Here is a 25119-nt window from a genome sequence, read left to right as displayed (position 1 = left end):
ACAAGCTGGAAATTCTTAGGACTCGTTTGGGATGGTGTTGATTCATGGCCAGTCCTCTGGCAGTCAGCACCTTCTCTTGATAACAGGTGTCTTCACTGGTATCTCCCAACTAACCATCAGGCTCATTTTCATCTAAAAATCTTCCAAGTGTCCTTCCTTTCCAGCTAACACACATTGATAACTAAATATCTATATTTAATTTTAAGGTCATGCATCCCTATCCTATGAATCACTTGTACCTGTAATACCTACCTCAAATCGGACAACCAACTTTTCCACACAATTTTATACAAAAGTGGTGTGTAAAAAAAAGTGGCTTGAGGAGCTCTGTATAGAAACTATGAGCAAAGCCAAAGCTAATAATGGACTTAATTCGACAAACATCTCCTGAGCATTTACTATGTTCAGGAAGCCCCAGGATGTAGCAGTCTCTTGCCCAACAGCTTGTAATCATCAGGGAGCCAGGGCTGCCCAAGCGTCCGAAGCACAATGGCTGGTTCCATCACAGAGCAACCGAGCAAGAGCTGTGTGTGCATAAATCAATTCCAGTGGTGCAGACGGCTTTGGGAATGGACCTCGAAGGGATGAAGATGACTTTCTCAGATGACACTGGAAATTCAGGTATTGGAGGGCTTGCTCTTCTCAAACTATCAGGCAAGAAACAGCCCTGTCATGGAGTAAGCTAACATTCAGGTGACATATGTTAGCGAAACTAACCTCATGAACTGGTTTTCATATTCTTAATTCTTCACATTTAAAAAACAGACCATCTATTGATTTATTAAAGTGCAGATTTTACCAATTTTCTTAACCATACTCATCCATTTTGAAATCAGACCATTAGATTATGAATGCCTGAGGCGGGACCATAAGTCAGACATATTCATATTCCTGCTCGATGCTCTGCCCAGAGTAGGGGAGGGCCTCTGTGTTGTAGTGACCACCAGGACTGCATGAAGCGACAGGTAAGGCTCTCAGCCCTTGTACTAAACCCAGAGGGGGGCACGATGGAGCCTGGATCTGAGAGGATGTCAACGCACCATCAGGGCTCTCTCTCTTGTTGCTTCTCATCTCTTCTCGGAGGTTAGCCTCCTCCTCCCAGGCCACCTTCCCCTGGTGGCTGAAAACCTGGCTGCACTCTCGATCACTTACCACCTAGAGAAAGGTCTTTCTCCTCGGATGAGCCTGCTGGAGGTCAGGTTCCGCTCTCTGGACTTAACACTGAAGCCAGAGGGCCGGTTCTACAATTGGCTTAATGTGAGTCACAGAAGAAAGAAGAGGGAAGAGGCACCAGGAAGAAAAGGATGACCTCTGTAATGTTAAATAAAGGTTTGGCATGCTGCACATTAGGCTATTCTGAACCAATCTGATGATTTTAAGCATAAAACATATCCTCATTTAGGCTGGACTTACCTGCCAATTTTTAAATTGTCCCTCTGAAGCCTGAAAGCCTCAGCACGTCCCCCACACCAGTTTTGCCTGACACTAAGAGACCTCTCAGGGGTTTGGGGCTCCAAGGCCACAGTGTGAGTGAAACCCACGGGCGGGCAATTGGCCCCATGGGCCAGAACCTCAGGGATCACAGCGAAATACCACGATGCCCAGGGTACCCAACTGCTGTCAGCAGGGCCAGGAGGAAAATTTAAGAACAGCTAGTTATTTAAAACTGCCAGGGTGGAGAAGACAACCAGACTCCTGTCACCAGTCCAGCTGGGGAAAAGGTGCCGTGAGGGCACGGGGGAAATGGGAGGAAGTCTGGAGAGGATAAGAGTCCGCAGACTGAGATAGCACCGAGAGGCCCTCTGGGTCAAGACACACATTTTGCGCACAGCAGTATTTTCCAAGTGTTGTTGTAAATGTCCATGAGTAAAACAAAGGTAACACAAATGAACATATCACTCCTTATCTTCAAAGGGAGCTGCCAACGGTATCTGAACCGGTTTCAGTATCCTTATACAAAGTTACCAGATCTTCCAGTGACCAAGGAGCTACCCAACTCCTCCATCAAACCGCCCATCTCTTGGGACTCCTGGGTGGCTCAGTCGGTTAAGCGTCTGCCTTTGGCTCAGGTCATGATTTCAGGGTCCTCGGATCAAGCCCCGTATCTGCCCCTCGCTCAGCCGGGAGCCTGTTTCTCCCTCTGCCTCTGCCTGCTGCTCCCCCTGGTTGTGCTCTTTCTCTCTCTGGCAAATAAATAAATAAAATCTTTAAAAACAAACAAACAAACAAACTGCCCATCTCAACACAAATGTTAGCTCCTCCATCCCTATGATTGCTTCGGACCAAAACCCTGCAGCCAGCCTTGACTCTTCCCTTTCCCTTATATGCCTCATCAAATTCATCTGCATATCCTATTGGTTCTCCCTTCCACATACATCCCAAATCTCGCCACTTCTCACCATGTCCACCACTCCCGCCCTGAGCTACGGCACTGCCACCCCTCACAAGGACGATGGCAGTAGCCTCCCAGCTAGCCTCCTTACTTCCAATTCTTGCCCCACTATGCTCAGCCAGCCTCCAAAATGGCTTCTCGTGGTTCTCAGAATAACATCTAAAACCCTTACCTTGCCCTCAGGGCCCTACATAATCTGTATCCCTCTGACCTCATCTCCTACTGCTCTGCCTTGCTAGTAAATAATAAATACATATCAAAATTTCCCCTGAATAGCCACAGGGCTGACTCCTTTACTTCCTCAGGTCTCCCCTCCAACAACACTGTTTATAGAAGAACAGCTCCACGAGAGAGAGGGCTTAATTTTGTTCACGGCTGTACGCTCATCACTTAGAATGGTATGGAGCACAGAGCAGGTGCTCAGTTATTATTTGTCAAATGTATGAATGAGAGAGAAGAATGCGCTTAATAATCAGAAAGGCAGCACTTGTCAGTCCTGGAAATGAGAACGATTTTCAAAATTACAAATGATAATCCTATTTTTCTCATGTGAGTCAAACATGAAATAGGGAAAAGAGCGTGTTTTGCAAACTTTTCCACCAGTCTCCCTAGTGGCCAAAAAAAGAGAAAAACACCCCAGGGGAACCAAGGACCCAAGCTGAAGCCCCCTCCAGGTAAGCCCCAAATTTCTTTGGACTCTTGGCTTAACGTGTCAAGTGAATTTCGCTTTCTACTCTGTACTATAGCCGGGCTTGTTCTTACTAAATACTACAGGGGTGTATCTCACAAACCCCTGAGGGATTCTTCTCTGCAGGGATGCAGCATGTTTCTCTGATTTCCACCTGCTCTGGAGAAACATGTCCCCTATGTGGGGAAGCAAGGATCTATGAAAAGTATCTAGCGCAGTGTCAAGAGCTCACTAAAGGCTGGCTACCCTTGTTACTATTATTACTATCAGAAAACAGAGAGTACTAGTCCTACTGCCCCTACGTCAGACAGAAAGGCTAAATCACAGACGGTAACTTCCCTGGACCACACCATGGATCTGTAGGAGACCAAGAACTGTAACTCTATTTGCTAAATTTGAATTTTGTGTCTGAATTAGAGATGGAAAAGCCTTGGAGCTTTAGTCCATATGGCTAGTCTCTCGGCAGAGGCCTAGATAGGGCCAGTGATTAGCCCATGGTCCCATGGTTGATTTACTAACATAGACAGGACTTGAGCTCAGATGTCTCACTCCAAAGGCCAGGCTTCTACTCCTACATCATGATATAATCATCATGAAGTGAACGAGTGAATTCTAGAACCAGCCCTGGAACACAGGAGCCTCCCAACAAACATTGGTGGAATGAATGAACAATCATGCATACAGCACTAAAAATGTACAGGGTGCTTTATTAGATGCTTTAATATTCACCAGCAAATGTGATCCTCACAATGACTTTATGTGGTGACCATAGTCTCTTCATTTTACAGACCAAGAAACCAAGGTTCCACAGGTTAATGGCTTACCCAAGATACACACGTAATGAGAGACAAAGCAAGGTTCAAGCCCAAATCTTCCGGAAATGGAAGAGTACAAGTACCCTGACAAAAAAGTCATTTTTCAGGTAACCAAAAAGTACCACAGTACCTTCAAGTAATCAACATTTTAAGCTTTATTTTGATGGGATTTTCAAAATACATACACTCTCAGAGATGAGTTCCTTCCTTGTAAATGTGTGGCGTTTTGGCTGCTGGAGCTGTAGTAACCATCACCTGGCTTATTAACACTGCGTGCAAACCAAGGATGAAAACCTAGTGTTGAACTGTGTCCCTGCGAAGAGATGGTCAAGTCCAACCCCCAGGACCTGGGACTGTGACCTTATTTGGAAAAACGGTCTTTGCAGATGATCAGATTAAGATGAGGTCATTAGAGTGGACCCGAATCCCATATGACTGGTGTCCTTATAAAAAGGGGAAATGTGGACACAGAGACAGACATGCACGCAGTGAAGACTGGAGTGACACTGTCACAGCCAAGGAAGAGAGAGGCCTGGAACAGATCCTTCCTGTGTCTTCCTTGTGCCTCTGCCGGCACCCTAACCTGGGACTTCTGGCCTCTAGAACAGTGAGACAATAAATTTCTGTGTAGCCACCCAGTTCTTAATCCTTTGTTGCAGCAGCCCCTGAAAACTAACATACGTCAGCCTGAATGAAGGCCTGAGGCATTTTTTTTTCTGGATCTGCTCACCTCCGGATTCTAAACTGTAGCCTTGGTTAGTGCGGTAGTTTTTGTACAAGCAGGCTATTACCGCACAAAACTGACCACTGCTGCTCCGTGTGAAGTCCTCTGAGGCTTCGAGGACGGTGAGCAGACTGTGAAGTTATTTTTACCTACCTCTACATTTTAACCAAATTTTGTTCAAATGAAAGATCCGGAGAAAGACATTAGGTAAGAGAAGGCTTCTATTACTAGAGCTATTCAAAATCTCCGAACCAAAAAATATACTCATCACCACGTATGTTGTGGCAAATTAGTAAGAAAGGGATAGTTCAGAATACAGCGTGAATCCACGGGCCAAAAGGCCAACCTGGAGACCAAAACACTACTGGTTAGTCCACGGATTGATTACTTTGCTCCTTCACCCTTCCATGCACCTCCATGTTACAAAAAGCATATAGAATGTGTCCCCTCAAGCAATCAGGAGTAAATTTACCATGGCTACTATGGCGTTATCAGAAAAATTGTCTGTTAAGGCTGATAAATCGGTCGATTATCTGCTTCCTTGACTTTTATTTCCTCTTGTATAAATGTTTTCATCCCAACATTACCAATACCTGTTATAAGATGAACAATATATTACCAAACTACCGGAATCACCAGGAAATTCTTAATAGATCAAAAAAGAACTTAACTACAAAAAAGGCCCTAATAACATAATAATGCACTCTGCCGTCTACGAACAGCACGCTATAGAGAGATAAGTGGCTACTTATTGAAATCTTAGCTTATACATAAAATGATGCATTTCTTCCCAGGCACATTTGCCAAGCATTGACATCACGTACCTTGTAATGAAACAGATTATGCTTATAATCATTCTGCCTGCCAAAGGAAAATTTCACACAGTAAGTCCTTTATTTACTAAAAATATATGTCTATACTGGAAGAAAATGGGCCTTCGGGGATGAGAGATTTACCAAAGGAGAGGAGATGGAATTGCTTTTTATTTAGTGCTTAAATACATATAAAACAAAAGCTGCAGAGAAAGCAGCTCCCAACTCCCCTCCCCCCATCCACCACATTTTCACGAAAGGATACTGGTGTAATGAATTGGGAGAGAACTTTTTTTTTTCTTTTTTTTGGATTAACCACACAAACCCATGACACTGATTACAAGGACAACCCTAACTCAAAGTTAACTTTAAACGCTGATTTAGGCCAACAACTTTAACCTGTACTCTGACCAGGCTTTGTGCCACAGCTGCTATCAAGTGATCAAATGTATTCTTATCCATTGTCTCCTTTTATTTTCCCTGCCCACCTTCTGGCACACACACAAGACGTGAATGACGCCAAAGACAATGAAAACAACAAATACCATCACAACCAACCAACAAACCTGGGGCAATTCCAAGGGTCCCCTGTAGCTAGATGACCCTCACCTCAGCAACTGGGAGTCCTATGGTTTCACCCACTTAATTCTCTTTGAAGACTCCCAGGGGTGGGAGCTGTCCACGGGCTTGTCCACTTGGGGTTTCACCGAGAAACCTTCCCTAGGTCTTTTACTGGAAAGACCTGGCACTGCTTTCTAGCCACCTATCCCCATGAGCGATGTTCCGCAGGGGAAAACATCCATTCCACTCCCCAACAAAGCTCAGATGCTTCCGGAAACGCATCAAGTGGTAAGGATGACGTTAGGAAAATGTGCTTTACTGATCCCTGCTTCAATGGAGGCTCATTGAACATTACATCAAAAACTAATGATGTATTATATGTTGGCTAATTGAATTTAAATTTTTAAAAAACAAAAATAAGCATTTATAAAAATAACAAAAAATATAAAAAACAAATGGAGGCTCAACTCCAAGGCAGAGGCTCAAGACAATAAAAATCCCTCTGGCACGCATAGGTACGGCCCCAAAGTGACCAGGAGCGATTCACATCACTCATATTCTTGTTCCTCTTGTTCTGAACCTTTGTGTGTGGGGGGGGGGTCTATAAAATGTACTAATTTTGTATTTAAATGTGCACACCACTTCCTTTGCATTTTCTAGGACTTTCAACTATAGGCAGCCCTTGGGCTGCAATGTTTCCTGCGTATTTGAAGAACTTAGTTAACTAACCTATTCTCCACCAAAACCTGGTATTTGTAAAGAAGGATGAAGAGGTATTGGACCATTTAAAGAAGCTCATTTGAGGAATACAAGTTTGAAAAGCTCTTTGATGTAAATATGCTCAACTAATCAGGCTTTGTTTTTAAATCTACGCGTTTTGAAGTTACTTAGAGAAAGCCAAATTCTTTTGGTATTTCCACGTTACTGTCAGCAGTAGTGAATCCAATAAAGCAGGGTCGGCAATCTTTTTCTGAGAACGGACTGACAGCAAATATTTTAGGCTTTACAGGGCACATACGGTCTCTGTCCCATAATCTTTATTTTTTGTTATTGCCATTGCTTATTTTTTGTCTTAACGATTGTTTAAAAATGTAAGAACCATTCTTAGCTCAAGGGGCTGCACAAAAACAGGTCAGAGTTTGCTGACCCCCCGCTCGAAAGAATAGGTACTTCACTTTTTCTTTATAATAAAACCAGAATGGTGCTTAAAACAATATTGGAAATGCAGATACATGACAACAAGCTTCCTCATCATCTTAATCCAACCACCTCTGTGAGTCACTGAGGACCTCTGTGCCTCAGTTTCTTCACTATAAAATGAGGGGTAAGAACAAACCAGTGATTTTTTTTTTAAGATTTTATTTATTTATTTATTTGACAGAGATAGAGACAGCCAGTGAGAGAGGGAACACAAGCAGGGGGAGTGGGAGAGGAAGAAGCAGGCTCATAGCGGAGGAGCCTGATGTGGGGCTCGATCCCACAACGCCGGGATCACGCCCTGAGCCGAAGGCAGACGCTCAACCGCTGCGCCACCCAGGCGCCCCCAGACCAGTGATTTTTAAACCATAGTGTCAAGGAACCCGAGAACTCCAAGGAAGGCATGGTAGCACGGATCCAGCCCTACCTCCTGCCTTAACACACATCTAAGCAGCACAACCTGGCTTTGCTCTCATCTATATACCGGAGCTCCCCTTAAACTCAAGGGTTCCACTATTTTTTTTTTAAGTTTTGAAAAATACTGTAGTAAATGATCTCAGGAATCCTCCTGCTGTTAATCATCTATGAATCCATTATTGGATCATCAATCCTTTTCAAGTCATTTTATTGGGAAGTGTCAGGTAGATAGGAAATTATTTAAAATCCTATGTTGAGGTATTTAAAGAAGAGAAATAAGAACAAGAGAGTTTCTTCTAAAGGGCCAACTGTGCTTATTTAGAATGGTAGAAATTCACCAGACAGCCCCACCAGAGGGTTCCCGGGTCCCACGGGGGACAAGCAGAATGGTTTAGCAGTGGAAAGAGCTCAGAGTTCAGATGCAGGGACCTGGATTCCCGTCTGAATTTGGAACTTACCAGCTATATAACTCCTCATGTTTAATTAACAAAAACCGGGGCCTACTAAATACTAACCCACAGAGCGGGTGTTAGGAATACGGAGATGAGCCAGACAGATGTGGAACGTTCTGCCTCCCATCCCTCCATCCCTCATCTGTAAAGCAGGGTAGTAACACCTATTCCCTCTCCCATATCTCATGGTCCTGCAGCGATGGCAAAGCATTTGTAAACTGCAAAACACAGACAACATTAAACCAGCAAACTACAGATCTCTTCCTTTTAAGTACAAAAAATAAACGCAACATCAAGATTCACCAAATTAGGGGCGCCTGGGTGGCACAGCGGTTAAGCTTCTGCCTTCAGCTCAGGGCGTGATCCCGGCGTTATGGGATCGAGCCCCACAACAGGCTCCTCCACTATGAGCCTGCTTCTTCCTCTCCTACTCCCCCTGCCTGTGTTCCCTCTCTCGCTGGCTGTCTCTATCTCTGTCAAATAAATAAATTTAAAAAAAGAAAAAAGAATTCACCAAATTAATAAAATAAGGCCGTGATAGGTTTTGAAGAGCAAAAAAAACGTTTCTAGAAGCTGAAGCAACATGACAAAACAGAAAAGGCACAAGCTTAGACACCAGACACTCCCACTCTGCTTCCTAACTGACCCACCCAACATCCATCCATGGGCCTATTCTCTCCTTTATAGAATAGGATACTAATACCTATTATTTCACGGGGTTATTGAAAAGGTAAATCAGAATTATGTAAGTAAAGCACCCGGCACAGAGTTAGCACTTAGTGAATAGTAGTGTCCCCTTGCCCTCCCTCCCAAGCACCTAGAAATCTCAGATGAGAGAACATGAGGTTTCAAACAGTAGGGCTTACCTCAAAATTGTTGATACTGCTACCCAGCTCTATATCATAATCACCTCAACCAAACAGGACAGGAAACTTCTGGTTGTTATGACCATGGAATCCAGATGTACAACATGCCCAGTCATCAGGAAAATCTTACAGTCTTGGCACAGTTTGAGGACAGAGAGCGAGCACCAGCCAATAGCTGAGGGGAGACTCTCCAGTCTGGAATGTGCCACAGACTTCCAACCACAAAAGTTCTCTCTGCACTTCGACTGTGGTATCCCCGTGGTGCAGGCCATGGCCTCTGCTCTCCTCGGCAAGTCTCCTCCGGAAGCACATGACTTTCCCGAGGCATCTCTAGGCCACAGCCATGTGAATGTCTGTGGCACTGTTCATCACCTCCCACCCAGCCCAGCTGTACAGTTTAGGCAAATCATGTTCTCCTTTCTGAGAGAGGATGACAACAGATGTTCTCCAAAGTCCCTTACCTCTAAATCCCTTTGACTATGGGACCCACTCTGAACTTCATTCATTCAACTCATTCATTCATTCAACAATGTTCATCACCTCCCACCCAGCCCAGCTGTACAGTTTAGGCAAATCATGTTCTCCTTTCTGAGAGAGGATGACAACAGATGTTCTCCAAAGTCCCTTCTACCTCTAAATCCCTTTGACTATGGGACCCACTCTGAACTTCATTCATTCAACTCATTCATTCATTCAACAATGTTCATCACCTCCCACCCAGCCCAGCTGTACAGTTTAGGCAAATCATGTTCTCCTTTCTGAGAGAGGATGACAACAGATGTTCTCCAAAGTCCCTTCTACCTCTAAATCCCTTTGACTATGGGACCCACTCTGAACTTCATTCATTCAACTCATTCATTCATTCAACAATGTTCATCACCTCCCACCCAGCCCAGCTGTACAGTTTAGGCAAATCATGTTCTCCTTTCTGAGAGAGGATGACAACAGATGTTCTCCAAAGTCCCTTCTACCTCTAAATCCCTTTGACTATGGGACCCACTCTGAACTTCATTCATTCAACTCATTCATTCATTCAACAATGTTCATCACCTCCCAACCCAGCCCAGCTGTACAGTTTAGGCAAATCATGTTCTCCTTTCTGAGAGAGGATGACAACAGATGTTCTCCAAAGTCCCTTCTACCTCTAAAACCCTTTGACTATGGGACCCACTCTGAACTTCATTCGTTCAACTCATTCATTCATTCAACAATGTTAATGGGACGCTGCCTATTTCTTTGATCCTGTGACCCATTCTTAATTTCATTCATTCATTCATTCATTAATTCAACAATATTTGACCACCTAGTATATACCAGGTACTGTTACGTGCAAGAATGTACAAAAATGAATAAGGAAGAGTCCATGCCCTTAGAAAGCTTATGGTCAATGAGGACATAGAGGAATAAGGAATTACAATGTAGCATGGGAGGTATTATGAGAGCCTGATGGGAGCCAGTGGAGGGGATGCCTAATTCTGCCCAGTAGGTGAGAAAAGAGTCAGGGAGGTGGGGAAGCAGGAAAGTCTCCCCCAAAAACTGAGTGCTAATGGATAAGTAGAAGGTAATCGGGCAAATATGATGGGTTGAAGATATCCCAGAAATAGAGAAAAAGAATTCCAAAATAAGGAAATACAAGCATGGTGGTCTGTAAAATAGATAATTCAGTATGAATGAAACAAAGGGTATATACAGCAGGGCAAAAGAAAGGGGGCTCAGATGACGAAGCACCTTCTATACTTTGCTAAGAAGAGCAACTTTATTCTTTAGGGACATGTCTAAAGGATCCTAAATAAATGCATGAATGTTTCAGAAAGCCTACTGTGGTAGCAGTGTGAACACGGGGCTACATAGAGGCTAAGGTAGAGGGAAGGGGACAGGACGCTGAGGCAAAAAGAAAAAAAAAAGATACGAATCCTTACAGGAGAAAATAGGAGTGTAAACTATAGCAGTAGCAGGGAGTGGGTGTGATGAATTCTAGAGATATATGGACAGCGGACTCAACAGACTTGGTGATCGGTTTGATGCGGGAGGAAAGGCAGAGCACGGCATCTAGGACCGCACTCAGCTTTCTTGGGTGGGGGGTTAATGGTTGGTGAGGACAGCAGCCCAGAGAGAGAACACAAGAAGCCCAGCAATACTGCCAGCTCCCCAGACCCAAAACCCTTGGCCATCTGTCATACGCAGCTATGCACTCTCCATGGTAAGGTGTTAGCCCGTGGCACTCAGTGGAGTTCTTCCCTAACAGGGATACTAGGAAGTCACAGGGTAAGCATCAAGTGTCTTCACTGACCAGTGATATTATATATATATATATACATATATATATATATATCTGAGAAAAATTTTCTGTTTAAGAAAAATATTAACTGCTAAGTTTATTTAAAATGTTACTTTTATTTCAAAACGAACAGATATGTTATAGAGCAAAATACATATTTTCATTCCCATTTGCAGACAGAACAAGAGACTTCAAAGAAATCCCATAGAAGCTGAGAACACTTGTGAGCAAAGGGTTCCCTGTCTTCAGAGCTCTCTGCCTTTTGGGTTCTTCAGTGCAAATATTCACTAAGTGCTGCATTATAACATTATCAAGCAAAGCTGAAGAAAGACAAACACTAAGACCTGCATTTCCATGCCTATGTAGGCAGCTTAGATACTGGTTCTCGAAGTGTGGTCTGCAGACCTCTAGTGGTCTCTGAGACCTTTTCAGTGTCCTCAAGATCAAAACTGTTTTCATAACAATTCTAAGATGTTATTTGCCCTTTTCACTCTATTGACATTTGCAATGACGATACAAAAGCAACAACGGGTAAAATGCTGGCACCTTAGCTCGAACCAAAGCAGAGGCACCAAACCATCCTAGTAATCACTGTAATCTTCACTGTCACAAAATCATAGCAAAACACACACCCCAAAGTAAGTAACCCTGTCCATTTCACTTAAGAATGTCTTTGATGAAGCAGCAGTAAAAATTATTAATTTTATTAAAGACTGACCCCGAGGAAACATCTTTTTAATAAGATACGTAATGAAATGTGTCCATGAAGCACTTCTACCATTACTGAAGTGTGATGGCTATCTCAAGGAAAAGTAAATCTGTGATTTAGTTGGGAGCTGAACTAGCCACTCTTTTCATGGAACATGACTTTGAATGAAAGAAAAACTGATGACCTATGGTCATCCGAATTTGGGTATCTGGCACACTATTTCTTGGAAACGAACAAAGTAAGGCTGATACTTCAAGAAAAGACTGACAGTATTGGTAGTCAAGGATAAAATTCAAGCTTGCAAGCAAGAATTAAAATATTAGAAAACCCATACCCTGGGGCGCCTGGGTGGCACAGCGGTTAAGCGTCTGCCTTCGGCTCAGGGCGTGATCCCGGCGTTATGGGATCGAGCCCCGCATCAGGCTCCTCTGCTGTGAGCCTGCTTCTTCCTCTCCCATTCCCCCTGCTTGTGTTCCCTCTCTCTCTGGCTGTCTCTATCTCTGTCGAATAAATAAATAAAATCTTTAAAAAAAAAAAAAGAAGAAAAGAAAACCCATACCCTACACTATGAACTTGACAGTCGCTCAAGACAGAGTGATTTGCACGTGCACGTGCACAGCAGCACTGCTCATCACAGCAAGAAGGAGAAACGAACCATACATCCACTCTGGTGTGTTTGGTCAGTGTACCACCCGAGAGCAGGGACAAGGAGACCACAGCTTCAAGCGTCAGTGTGGCTGTATCTTACAAAGGTAATAGCTGAGTGGAAAACCAAGGTACAGAATGCATCCGTGTGCTACCATTTTTATAAATCCCAAAGACAAGCAAAAACAGGGTAAAGTGAGGGGAACGATCAATAGAAAATTTAGGATAACGGGAACAGGTAGAGGAGAAGAACACCTCAGACGTTCAACAGTGTCGAAATGTGTTAGATTGGGCAGTCGGTATACAGATGTCCCTTTCACCACTACGCTTCATTATCTGTGTATAAATGTTAGCTGTATGATTTTTTGTAAATAGCACCTACTTTACGATCCTCAAAGGGAAGCACTGCACTAGAGCTCTCCTTGCCAAGGAAAACCGAAGAGGTGAGGAAGGAGCAAGAGGCACGAGGCAGCCCTGGCTGAGGGTCTGCAGCCCCGAGCGGTGGCCCAAGAGAAACCCATCACTGGCAGGTCTCTTCCAGAGACACCTCCAAGGCGGCATCCGGCCATTCATCTATTCTGGTTTTCAACAGCCCTCCCTACTTAAAAAGGCTCTTTTTTTTCCTTTCAGGCCATCATCCTCCATCTCCTTTGTTATCACACTGAAAGAAACTACTACATTTCACAGTTGATTTTGTATTGTATCCAAACTACAAAATTTAGTAATCGTAATCTCTTATCATCTGGACCAGCTCCTACTACATTTTTCCTACCTCCTATCCTTCCACCACCAATATAACCCTTCTGATTCAGCTAAGTTTCTTCTCTTAGTGTCTCCCACATACTTTTGGCTTATTTCAACCTCTTTTGGCTAATGCCATTTCTTCTGCTTGGAATGTTCTCTCCTCTCTTCTCAAGATCTAAATCCATCCCTTCCTCGAGGACGTTTGAAGTATCACTTCTCTCCAGGAATCTTTTCCCCATCACTCTCACTCTGAGTTTCCTGGAACATTTACACATCTAATTCATATTATATTGTTGTGTGCTCTTGTTAGCATATTGATTTGTGCTTATCCTCTGTGATTGTTTTGTGTCAACATTTGAAAGAACTGTCAGCAGGGATTGCCTTCCCTACAATTTCTACCGGGCAGGTAAATGCTCAAAACGTTTTCTTAATGAATGAGCACCCAGTAGGGACTACAACTCCCAGTGGATCATGTCCTCGCTGAGCTAATGTGACACCATGTGTGTTGATATATACCCTTATTCCCTGAAAAGGCTTTCAGTTCAGTATGCTGAGAGATGCTTTCCTCTGTTGTAGGAACAGATCTCGACTTTGTGAGAGAAACCAGGCAAAGCAGAATTCCTTTTCATAATATTAAATGATTTCAGAGTTCAACATGTCTCCTCCCATCCCAGCCCTCTTTACCTGAAGTCCTTAGAAAATCACCCCTGCCAGGTGGTTGAACCAGCTTCTTTGTAAACACAAGATCTTCTGTGTCATTTTTTGCAGTTGTATTTATTCAATAGTCCCTTATCTTTAAAAAAAATCAGTTATCTTCCCTGTAAGTTCTACCTGCTTAGTCCTAGTCCCTGTTTTCCACTCAGCATTTCATAAATCTATGAAAATACCTTTCAAGCCAAAGTTTAATTATTTGTTTCCATCTCTTTCTCTGCCCCCTTGGCTCAAACCCCTTGCAAGTAGGGACCATGCTCTAGTCAACTCCACTCATCCCCAGTGCCTGGTACAGAAGCCCAAAGTTACTGCCGAATGAATGAATGAATCAATCAATCAATCAATCAATCAAGTATCAGTTATCAGAAACAAACTACAAATTTAGGAGGAATGGCAATTCAGAGTAAGTTTACTCCCTTTACCACTTGACAAAACTTTATATTTCTGAATGTAGTTACCAGGCATGACTGTTATCTTTCTTCACTCTTAGCTTTAAATTAAGAACTCCCAATTATCACAATAATTAATTCCTCTGATGATGATTTTGAAAGCCTAGATTCTAGTTGCCTCCCTCCTGGTGAGTAGTTTATCAATTTCCCCCTTTAAATCAGGGCACCCGATCTGGCATTCAATGTACAGATGTGATCTAATCAGTTTACAAGACCAGTGTTGCCACCCTTGTTCTGAATTCAGTACTTGCATTAACTCAGCCAACTCCGCTGAAATGCATCCATTTTTCGAATGAAGGCTGAATTTTAAATGTTGCTTGTTATCTTTCTGCTTGTTGTCTATGAATGTGGTTATCTCTGAGGATGGAAGTTAGGAAAGGGGGCTTTCACATTTTACTTTAAACATTTCTACATAGTTTTCATTATTTATACTAAGCATGCACTATGTCTGCCATTAAAAGCCAATATAGACTCTTAAAAATAAACGAATAAGCAGCATTCATATCTGTGATTTCTATGGTTCCGTCTCATGGATACACTTAAGTCATATTTAAAATACTTGTACTTCTTCTTTTTTTGGTATATATTTTCTCACTTATCAGCAAGTATTTTGAGTATCCACTGTGCCTAGCATTTCTCTCTAAATATGATCCAGTGGTCTAGCCAACCCAAACCCCACTTCTAGATTGTGGCATTTCTCTTTTCCTAGCAATGTCAGAAAGCGGCTCACTATAATTTGGTTCCCCTCTTTCTTAAGGTCAGATTAAAATCCAGTACGTTATCCTTTGAGGTTTGCTTTCCCCTAGAAGGGAGAAATCATGTAGCACATTTCAGGAACATTTCCTGAAGCAGAGGGTGTCCCACACTTTGTTTCCTTCCAAATACAGCTGTGTTGCATGCTCTGGAGAGGACTGTTGGGTTAACAAGTAGGGCCAAACAAGCACAGATTAGAAGACAACTATAATTCTAGGCCATTACACGAAAGCAGTGTTCTCCATATGGTGCATGTAATTCAGACCCCAGAAAGTGTCATTGCATGTGACTCTAATTCTCTTACCCTCAGCTTAGTCTGGGGTCAAAATAAATCTTTGAGGAAAGAAATATATTATTGGTGGCACAAGTTCTCATGAATCACAGAGCAACATGCTCCATCAGCACCTAAGGCCTCCTCCCATAGTGCAGGGTCTCTGAAAGGAGTGCAGGTGGTGAAGGCATGTCCTCCAAGGGCGGGGCCCCACGAAGGTTTTGCAGTCCTCAGAGATGCAGCGGGCCTCAGGAGACCAGCAGATGGTCCAGCCCCTGACGGTGCTGACACTGGTGACCTCAAGCAAGTTTCTTCCTCTCCATGGCTCAGTTTCTACTTCCGTACAAGTGGTGGGAAAAGGAGTCCTTCCTGCCTGCTTACAGGCAGATATTATCAGTGAAAATGCTTTGTGAACAATCCAGTGTAATATAAACGGAAGGTGTGGGTAATCTACGATTATCCATTTTACAAGATGGTGATACAAAACACAGAGAGGTTCAATGACTTGCCCAAGGTCACAAAGCTAGTGAGAAACCCTGGTGATCATGGTGGCAAAGGGTGAGAGAAAAGACTGGAGTCTATGCCCCCTGCTGAGCTCAGGTTCCCTCCCTGACCCTCTGATTTCAACTTGGAGGAGTAGAAGTCAATGAGTTATTTCTAGGGGGTTTTTTTTGGTTTCGTTTTGTGTTTTTTTTTTTTTCTTTTTTAAGATTTTACTTATTTGACAGAGAGAGAGGCAGCAAGAAAGGGAACACAAGCAGGGAGAGAAGTAGGGGGAGAAGCAGGTTCCCCGCTAAGCAGGGAGCCTGATGCGGGGCTCGATCCCAGAGCACTGAGATCATGACCTGAGCCGAAGGCAGATGCTTAACGACTGAGCCACCCAGGCGCCCCTATTTCTAGGGTTTTAAAAGCCAAGCAAATTATCGTCAATAGGCTGCCCAGGCTCAACATGACATGTCTTTATTTTTGGCACAAATGGCATCAGCCCAGAGTGGGAGACCCGGTAAGCTCAGGGGTCCTCAACACTGGCTATCCATTCAAATAACTCAGGCAGCTTTTTCAGAATGCTCATGCTCAGGACCCATTCTGAGCCATCACATTTAAATTGCTGGGGGGGGGGGTCTGCATTTTTTTAATCTCCCAGGTGATTCTAATGTGCAGCCAGGGTTGAGAATCACTGTGCTGCCTAATGGTGATCAGAAACTTACAGGCAGCAATAGTTGTCTTTGGTCGATTACACGGCAGTTAGAGCAATCCTACCGAGATCCTTAGTTGAAATGAATTTACACCTCACATCCAAGAATGTGCCCAGCATTTCCCGTGCACATACTACGTGCCAGACACGAGCCTGCATATCAACATGTAGGAACTCAGTTCACGTAAACCTACCGTGTTCCCCCATTGCACGGATGTGAAAACAGGCAGACAACTGCAGTCACTTGCCAAGGTCATGGCCAAAATGTGGTGCAGCCAAGACGGGTCTCATGCATCTGGCACCAGGATCTTAATCCCCAACCCCACCCTCTACGGCTTCTTAATACTGCTGTAGAACGAGGTTTGCAATACCTTAGCCTCGACGACGAATTAAAAGCTTACAGGATGTTGGAAAATGTAGAACAGTTTCTAATCCAAACGCCTGCAGGGGCCAGGAGGTAATATACATGAGGGAGGCGGACAGGTGTACATGCAGACGGGGACGTGGCAGCGGAGTGGTAGGAACCGTGGCAGACTGACGAGCACATGCCCGGGGAAGGGAGACAGCCGCCACCGACTACAGCAGATTGCTGCCATGTGGGGAGGTGGGTCCCGTGCTGCTGGCTCTTCCAAGTTTTCAAAAGAAGCTAGAAATTTGGATTTTTATGTGAAACCGCCCATTTCCAAATGCTGTCTCAAGTTTTTAAACATACTGTGTAGGGTAAAACACATCAGTAGGCCACTAGCTTGTAACCTCTGATACGATCTATCTCACACACACAACACACACACACATACACACACACAAAACACACCCTTGAATCATTCATTTAAAATTAATTTAATGTGTTCTCTTGGCCTGGTTCTCTGCAATTAGAAACAGCAGACCCTGCCTTTCCTTCTTTGGTGCAAAATTTAAACTATTACCTAAACAACACATGGAAAAACCAATATAAATTCCCCTGGGTAATTTTAATCAGTGGACTGACTGTTGAATAAATGAATAAATAAACATTTATTAAATACCTATTCTCTCATTTGAATCTCACTATAAGTCTGTGAGCATGGATTTATTGTCCTCACTTTATAGTAAAACTCAGTCATAATTCATATGATTATTACACAGTTTAGGCATAATTCAGGTCAAATCACAAACACAGAACATGTTCCGATAGTAAAAGTCTAGTGTAATATTGTTGGCCTATGAAACAAGTATTAGTCAAGCCCTATTTTAACAGCCTTATAAAAGAATTTTGCCATATCATATTATTACTCATCGATCTAATGAAAGATATGGGAAAAAATGTTTAAACACAGAAATCACGAAAACGTCCTGGGTTAGAAATGCCTGTAGTCTAATCACCATCTAAGCAAATGGAAACTGATTTCATATACATAATAAGAGCTAGTATTTCTTCAGTTCTTTCTATGCAGGAGGCACTAATTAGGCATGGTTTTATGTGTGTTTATATGATGGATACTTACCAATATCGATACTGATCTTTATCAACCAAGCTTTACAATAACCCTATGGTAGAGGAACCATTAGCACTATTGAGAGATGAAGAAAGCAAAGACAGGGAAGTTCAGTAATCTCCCCAGGGCACACAGCAAGGTGAGTGCCAGAACTGGGTTTCCAACAGCCTGGTGCCAGAGTCCACACACTTAACCACTAGGAACTTAAAAAGCATGTGTGTCCTCTGTTTTCAGTTAAGTCGTACCATATACAGTAGACATAGTGAAAAGAGGGCAAAGTCACATGATAATTTTCTCCCTCTCCTTACAAACAACAAAAGCTTTTTAAGATACACTCCCAGCCAACTGAAGATTCTAGCGCTGGATACCTTTAGAAAAATCTATCACCCTCCACAAGTCCAGTATCCAAAGCTCAGATAAGCAGAGAGCTGCTGATCAGTCATGCAGGAGATCATTTTCCCCTGGCCTTCTCTGGTCCTCTCTGAAAGCCAACTTCTTCAGAGCACTCAGACAACTCAGCCTGGGATACTCCTCTCTCCCACTGCTTGTCTTTTTTCCTCCACACCACACTTCTAATGGGGTCTAACCACTTGTCTGACCCATGCAGAAATTACAAGAGCGAGACACAGAGAGAGAGAGAGAGATTATTTTAGGGTCTGCTTTTTCAGGCTTGAGCTTCAGAGAAGGCCCATACATTTCTTCCTTGTTGATTGAGAGAACTTGGCTGAATTTGGACGTTCTCAACATCGAAGCGTTAGGACCTCAGCCTTCATCATTTAGGAACTCTAGAGACAGAACTTCAGTGCTGCAGGTTGTTTTTTAATAAGAAGGGAATGGACGGCTGGAAACAATATCCTTTTTAGGCACACAGAATCTCCTGCATTTAATATAACCCTAGGTCAGTCTGTGAAAAGCAGAGTTGCTAAAGGCCACATGCTGATCTCAGACCGTGGGCGTGTATCACTGTACATTTTATAAAATTAGCTACAGTGCAGCCTTCATGTGTGTGTGTGTGTGTGTGTGTGTGTGTACATGGCAGTGAAGCTGACTTTTATAAAATAAACAGCAATATGCACCCATGCAGCTAAAGATTAGTATCAAGCCAAAGTCTGATTTTACTTTATGAAACTACCTTGTCACTACAGCAATTCTATCCCAAAGGTGGGTCCTCAGGGAATGATAAGAGTCATCTGAGAGGCTCCTGTTTCCGCACCTATTCATACACCATTCTTTGATATCATAAAAATGTAATTTACAGACAGAGGATAGAACTACAAAACTTGCTACTACACAGAAGAGGGAAAGCAGCTAGTAACTGCAGCCCGTCGAGTACTCTTAGCTCTTTCTGAGGTCTCTACTTTGCACATTAGTTTCTTATAAAATATGACAGAAGACATTGCAGCGACCATGAACCATAAAGTATTTTGTACACTTGGCCCTAGATGGTATGAATTACCGAGCTACACCCAGCAAAGTAGGGAACAGAAAAGAATACATCAGCAACCGGACACAACATCTTCATTTATAACCTCTATCTCTAAAATGTGATTCTCGAATGTTTTACCTAAGTCAAAATACAGTAGTAATAAAATCTGATGGGAAAAAAAACCCCACGGTTCACCATAGCTAGGCCCGGTCTGGTTTTCTTTCCAGTAAGAGAAAAATCAGAATCTATTCCTTCGCCACGAAGCTCATGGTCTTGTAAAACCTTATGCAAGAAAGCCTTTAACGCCCCCAAACGTCCTCTTTTGTAGGTCATACCATCATTATCTTGTTCTGCGATCGGTCTGATTAAATTATAGAAAATTACTAATACATCACTCGGAATGGAGAGATCAGTTCCAGCCTGTTGTATTTGCGTTTCAGTCCTCCTGTCCTAATGCTCCCGCAGATACTTAAAAAAGGATGGAGGAGGGACAGGCAACTTCACGCAAGGCAGGCGAAAGGATACCCGGACCTTCTCTCCGGCATAAGCCTGCAGCCTTCGGCTCTCACAGACGGCGCTGCCAACCAGAAACAGAAACCAATGGAGCTTCTGCGCACAGTGAAGTTTCCGTCACACCTTGTCACCGTTGCGTCCAAAGACGCCACAGCGTGTGCAAGTGACCAGGGTGAGTGATCCTGGGTGAGTTTTTCTCTTCTGTCAAACTGATTGATCCAGACACAGTCTGAACCCCAACGACTGGGATCACTAAATAAACTGGTTTACCAACCCAGCCAGGCAGCACACATTTCAAACCCAATCTTCCCTATAGGACCATCTTGACATTAATAGGACTTCTTGTATTTTAAGCCACCTTTTGACCTCAAGAGAAGCCTGCCTGGTTGTTCCACCAACACATCACCTTCCCTTGGGTGTTTCCACGGCCTTTGTCCATCTAATTTTATAAGCCTCGCAAGACAGAGATTTTCCACACCTCCCTTGGACCTCTCCTAATAGAGGCCATTCAAAGTCTCTAAAAACTCAGATGCACAGTCGGCCCTCACACTGGCCCGAAGCTGTCCAATTTCTACTCCTCCGGCATGATTTATTAATACTTTGTGCCGGAGACTGGTCAACTCACACCAGCGAGAAGGCAGCACATAGATAAATTAAAAATCAATTTTTTTATCAGAAACTTTTTTGAAGCATTCGAAGGAATGTGATTTTGAACTCTCTTCCTTATTTTAACGGGAAAGCTCAGTGTACCCTACTTGCTATATTAGGAGTACGCGGATTTCTTTCAGGAGAACAGATGAACATTATTGCCCAGTATCAACCTAGCCTGCTACTTCAGAATCATTAGCTCTGCCTGACAGGAGCAGTGAAACATTTTATTGCTTCAGACTCAAAATTTTTCCCTGTAGTTCCTGTTATAGGAGGAAGTGCCTCGTCACTGAAAAAAATTAGTAAGAGTAAGTAGGGGAAAGAGTTAAACCTTCGACCCTTTCTCTTCCAACAGATGTATAAAGACATGGAAAAATATAAATATAAGGGCTCCTGTTGCTTTCCTGTCATTTTGCTTCCCACATTTACTAGAAAGCAAGAGACGGTTTTTAAAGTTTTGTTAATGAAGAACACAATAACCTGTTCTGGTCTTGACCCACAACTGAGTCAACAATGAAAATACTAGAATAGCAAAACAACTGTTCTATTAATGTTTCCTTTGTGCTCCCCCTTGGGAATAGGCATCAGGCAGATTTCCAATGATAAATATAATAGGATCTGAACTCATACACGTTCATGGGTAAGTTGCAGCTAATGAGGAAATCTTAAAAAGTGCGATGGCGCCAATGGTAAAAGGTTTTACAGATGTAACCAACAGAGGGGAAAGCCCTTCCTGACCCTCTCCCTCCTCAGTTAGTGATTCTAAATGTAACAATGTTCATAAAGTGCTGAGCCCCAGGCCTGGCAAACCGACACAGTATCACTTTCCCCCTCTTCCTCTTTCTTAGACTGATAAACATTTTTAAGCTATGCAGTTTGGGATTCTGCTACAGATAAGCACATGGTATAGTTCAAAGGATCTCTAGGACATTTTTTTGAACATGCTATTGGACCTTGTTGATGGAAAGAACTTTTAGAAAAGAGCCATCAACAGCAGCAGAATCATATTTAAATTCCCAAATGATAATATTGCTCTAGGCCAAGAAGTAAAGGCTTTATTTGGAGTAATAATTTTTAAAGCCACTTCTCAAAAAAATAGTTTAGGTTTAACACCCTTTGTTGGAGGTCCCCTCCAAAAACTAGTGCAAAACTTCTTTTTGATTTGTGGCCAGTGGAATCACCACGCAACTCTATAGAACAGGCCATTTTCTCTTCTACATATGTATGAGGCCCATATAACAAAAACTCTCTCTCTCTTTCTCTCTCTCTCTCTCTCTCTTACTTCAGAGGCCCAGGAGGAAATGACTAGGTAGAATTTTAAATCAGAAATCTAACGCTTAGGTTAGTAGTGTCAGGTTAAAGGCTCGCCCATCCCCAAAGCTAATTCGGTTCTGAACAGTCCCATGGGTGTCTCGTGGAACAGAAGGAGCTAGGAAACCTTAGCAGGCGAAGCCCAGCCTGGGGAATTGCTGGAACTCCGTGCCAGGGGCTGAGGCGCACCCCAGACTCGGTATCAGATAATACCAAGTGCTAGTCTGGATTTCCAGGACTAATCTGCTCGAGGGTGGAACTTCCAGGTTCCCTGGTGTCTGTGCCGTAGAGTGGGAGGACTTTGTCCATCCACACTGTGCCTGGCTAGTATTATATTTTATAACGGAAAAAATAGGTTCCACACATAGAGTCTATTAGTAACAATGGTTTATGAGAGGGTACAGAGGCAAGGGGGGCTGCTACGGGAAAGTAGAAAGCACTCTGAAGTTTCAATAGATTCAGTTTACACAAGTTTCTTTTTTGTAATCTAATTTGTATTCTACTTCTAATTTTAAATGTGCTTACAGATTCTCTAGATTCTTAAAGCTCTATCAATAGTGGCTATTAGCCACTTTTGTGTTTACTCAGAAGGGTTCTTTGGTTTCAAAAGCAAGTTTCCCCATCTTATTCCCCTTCCAACCTCTCTCCTCCCCCCCAAAAAAGTATACACATCTCTCCTTTCTTTTATTAGGGTCAAGTTTAAAATCTAATGCTATATAACTTCTTAATACCCAAGATGACCTTTCAGGGCAACCATAATTCCCAGAGTTACTTTATTTTAACTTTATACAAAAAGGTTCTCCAGGTTAAGAAAAAAAACCCTCCCCCACATATAAATTAACAAAGAATTTAGCATTAAAACTGGGATTTAAGACTACAAGTATATTCCACATTAAATACTAATTTACACTCATTTTACCAAAGTCAATACTTATTACCTCTCCCCACCACTGCAAGTTTCTTTAAGACTCACTCAGCACTTAGGAAGCCTTGGGTTACTATGTCTGAATTGCAAAACACACCATTTGCCCAGAAATTGCTTAGTCCAAATGCAAATTGCTTACAAAACATGTGTAAACCATGCTTAGAACAGGCAGCACACATCCACAAAAATCCATTCAATGCAAAGGTAAGTGGAAAAGCTTTTGCAAATTAGGCTTCCCTTTAAAAACTGGAGGGACATTTACGGTGTTTCCAAAAGGTAATTGCTTCTTACTTCAGTAAAAGTGGCTTTATGTGACTGGAAGGAGTTGATTTTTTTTTTAAGTGAGTGGATAACAGTATTCAATTAGAGAACAGGGTGGGAGAGCCCACTCTTAAAATATAACTTAATCACCAGGCACCAGCAAGCAGGAGAGGCCCACCGAGCATACGAGCTAAAATGGAGCCTGAATTTCCTCTCAGACTGAAAGGGTAGTCGCACGAGGTCAGGGTCAAGGTCACCAGCAGGGCAGCCTGCAGCTGCCCCAACGCGCTACACACAACGGGAGGGAAGGCGTTCCATCTCCGTCAGAGCCGAAAACAGATAAATCCCTTCTCCTCTCCTACCCTCCCTCTAACCCCGCCAACATTTTTTTTTAAGCAGGGGGAGAAGAGAAGAAAGGAAAATGACCAAATAACCTCACCGCCCTGGTTTTCGCACACAAGCTCATCAGCTCCCAAAGTTGCCATCTAAGGGCAAGTTCGCAGAGAACACTGAAGCCCATTTTGTCCGAGCAGGGCAAGCCTCCCCCGACCCCCCCAGGATTCCTGCCTCCTCTCCCTCCCCCGCCACACGCCCCCGAAAAGAGCTGGGAACTGGCCGGCCGGCCATGTGCACGCACACACTCTTCCACCAACTGCTGCGAGTTTTCTGTGAATCGCAGCGCGGAGCCTCCCAACTCGCCCTCCCCGACTCCACCGCCTTCTCTTTCCTCGCACAAAATTTCCCTACACACGCAGCCGCCTGCGAGTGATTTTATGTGCATATATATTACATATGTGATATTATCCTCAGAACCTCTAGCGGGCAGGCGAAGAAAGGACTGCACAGGGGCATTTTTTTTTTTTAAAGGAAGGGGAAAAAAGCACAACCCAAGCCCTGTGCGTCGACTCCTGCGTACCGGGAAGGGGAAAGAAAGAGGAATGTTTGCGGAGCGGGCCGCCTGCAAGTGCCCTTGCTCGCCACTTCGGCCGCGGCCCGGGTGACACGGAGCAGCGGGGGCGCTCGGCTCGAGCAACCCGCGCCCCCTGCCCGGCCCCCGGGCAGGCACCGCCGCGGATATTTCGCGAGGGGGAGATCGATCGCGCTGCCTGTCTGCAGCGGAAACGCACAAGCTCACACACAACCCGAGCCCGAGACACCATAACCTTAACCCTTCCCCCACCCTCCGTGAACTTCAGGTGACCGACCACGTCGGCCTGACACCCGGGCGGGCGGGCGCTCCGGCTCCGCTCCCGCCCCCAGCCCGGGTTTTGCAGGATCGGGCTCCAAGCAGCGCCAAACCGCCGGGAGAGGGGAGCAGTGCGGGGGGAGAGAGGAGAAATTGACCCTCGGTCTCCCCCGACCCCTCCCTCCGGCGCCTCCGGCGTCCCCTCCTCCCCGTCACCCCGCCCCACGCCTTCTCCCCTGCCCCCTCCTCCCTGCATTCAAGGAGCCGGGCGGCCCCGGGGGATATTTTTAGTTGCTTCTTTCTCCTTCACTTTTAGCTTTAGCAGCATCTCGGAACACTCAAAGCGGAGAAAGATTGGGGTGGGGGGGGGCGGGAGCTGGAGAGGGAGTGGGGGAAAAGTTAAGAGTCTAGCAAAGAAGCCAGAGGGAGGGCGGAGAGGGACCGGGGGCGCGGGTGGAGGAGGGGAAGGGGACCGGGCCGTGCCGGCGGGTGTGTGTCTCCAGTTGGTGTGTGTGGCTGCAGCCGGGGAGGGTTGTGATGCACTTTAGTCCTGGACTCTGCTCAGGCTCGCCAGGGAGGGGGGTCTGAGAGCCCGAGTCTCGCCTGGCTCCGTCTGCTCCGACTGACCCCGCATTTTATTGCGGCCAGGAGCCCTGCTCCTCCCTCCCCTCGGCTCTGCAGGGACCTCGCGCGCC

General features: G+C 44.2%; 1 protein-coding gene across 8 annotated transcripts in view; it reads right to left on the bottom strand.

Moving 5' to 3' along the window:
• ZNF827 (zinc finger protein 827) overlaps window positions 1-25119 on the bottom strand; it is a 166702-nt gene that overhangs the window by 140540 nt on the left and 1043 nt on the right. The window lies entirely within an intron of this gene.

Source organism: Ailuropoda melanoleuca, chromosome 5, assembly GCF_002007445.2.
Source record: "Ailuropoda melanoleuca isolate Jingjing chromosome 5, ASM200744v2, whole genome shotgun sequence".
Lineage (NCBI taxonomy): Eukaryota > Metazoa > Chordata > Mammalia > Carnivora > Ursidae > Ailuropoda > Ailuropoda melanoleuca.
Note: the sequence above shows the minus strand (reverse complement) of the source record. Positions and strands in the feature narration are given on the sequence as shown.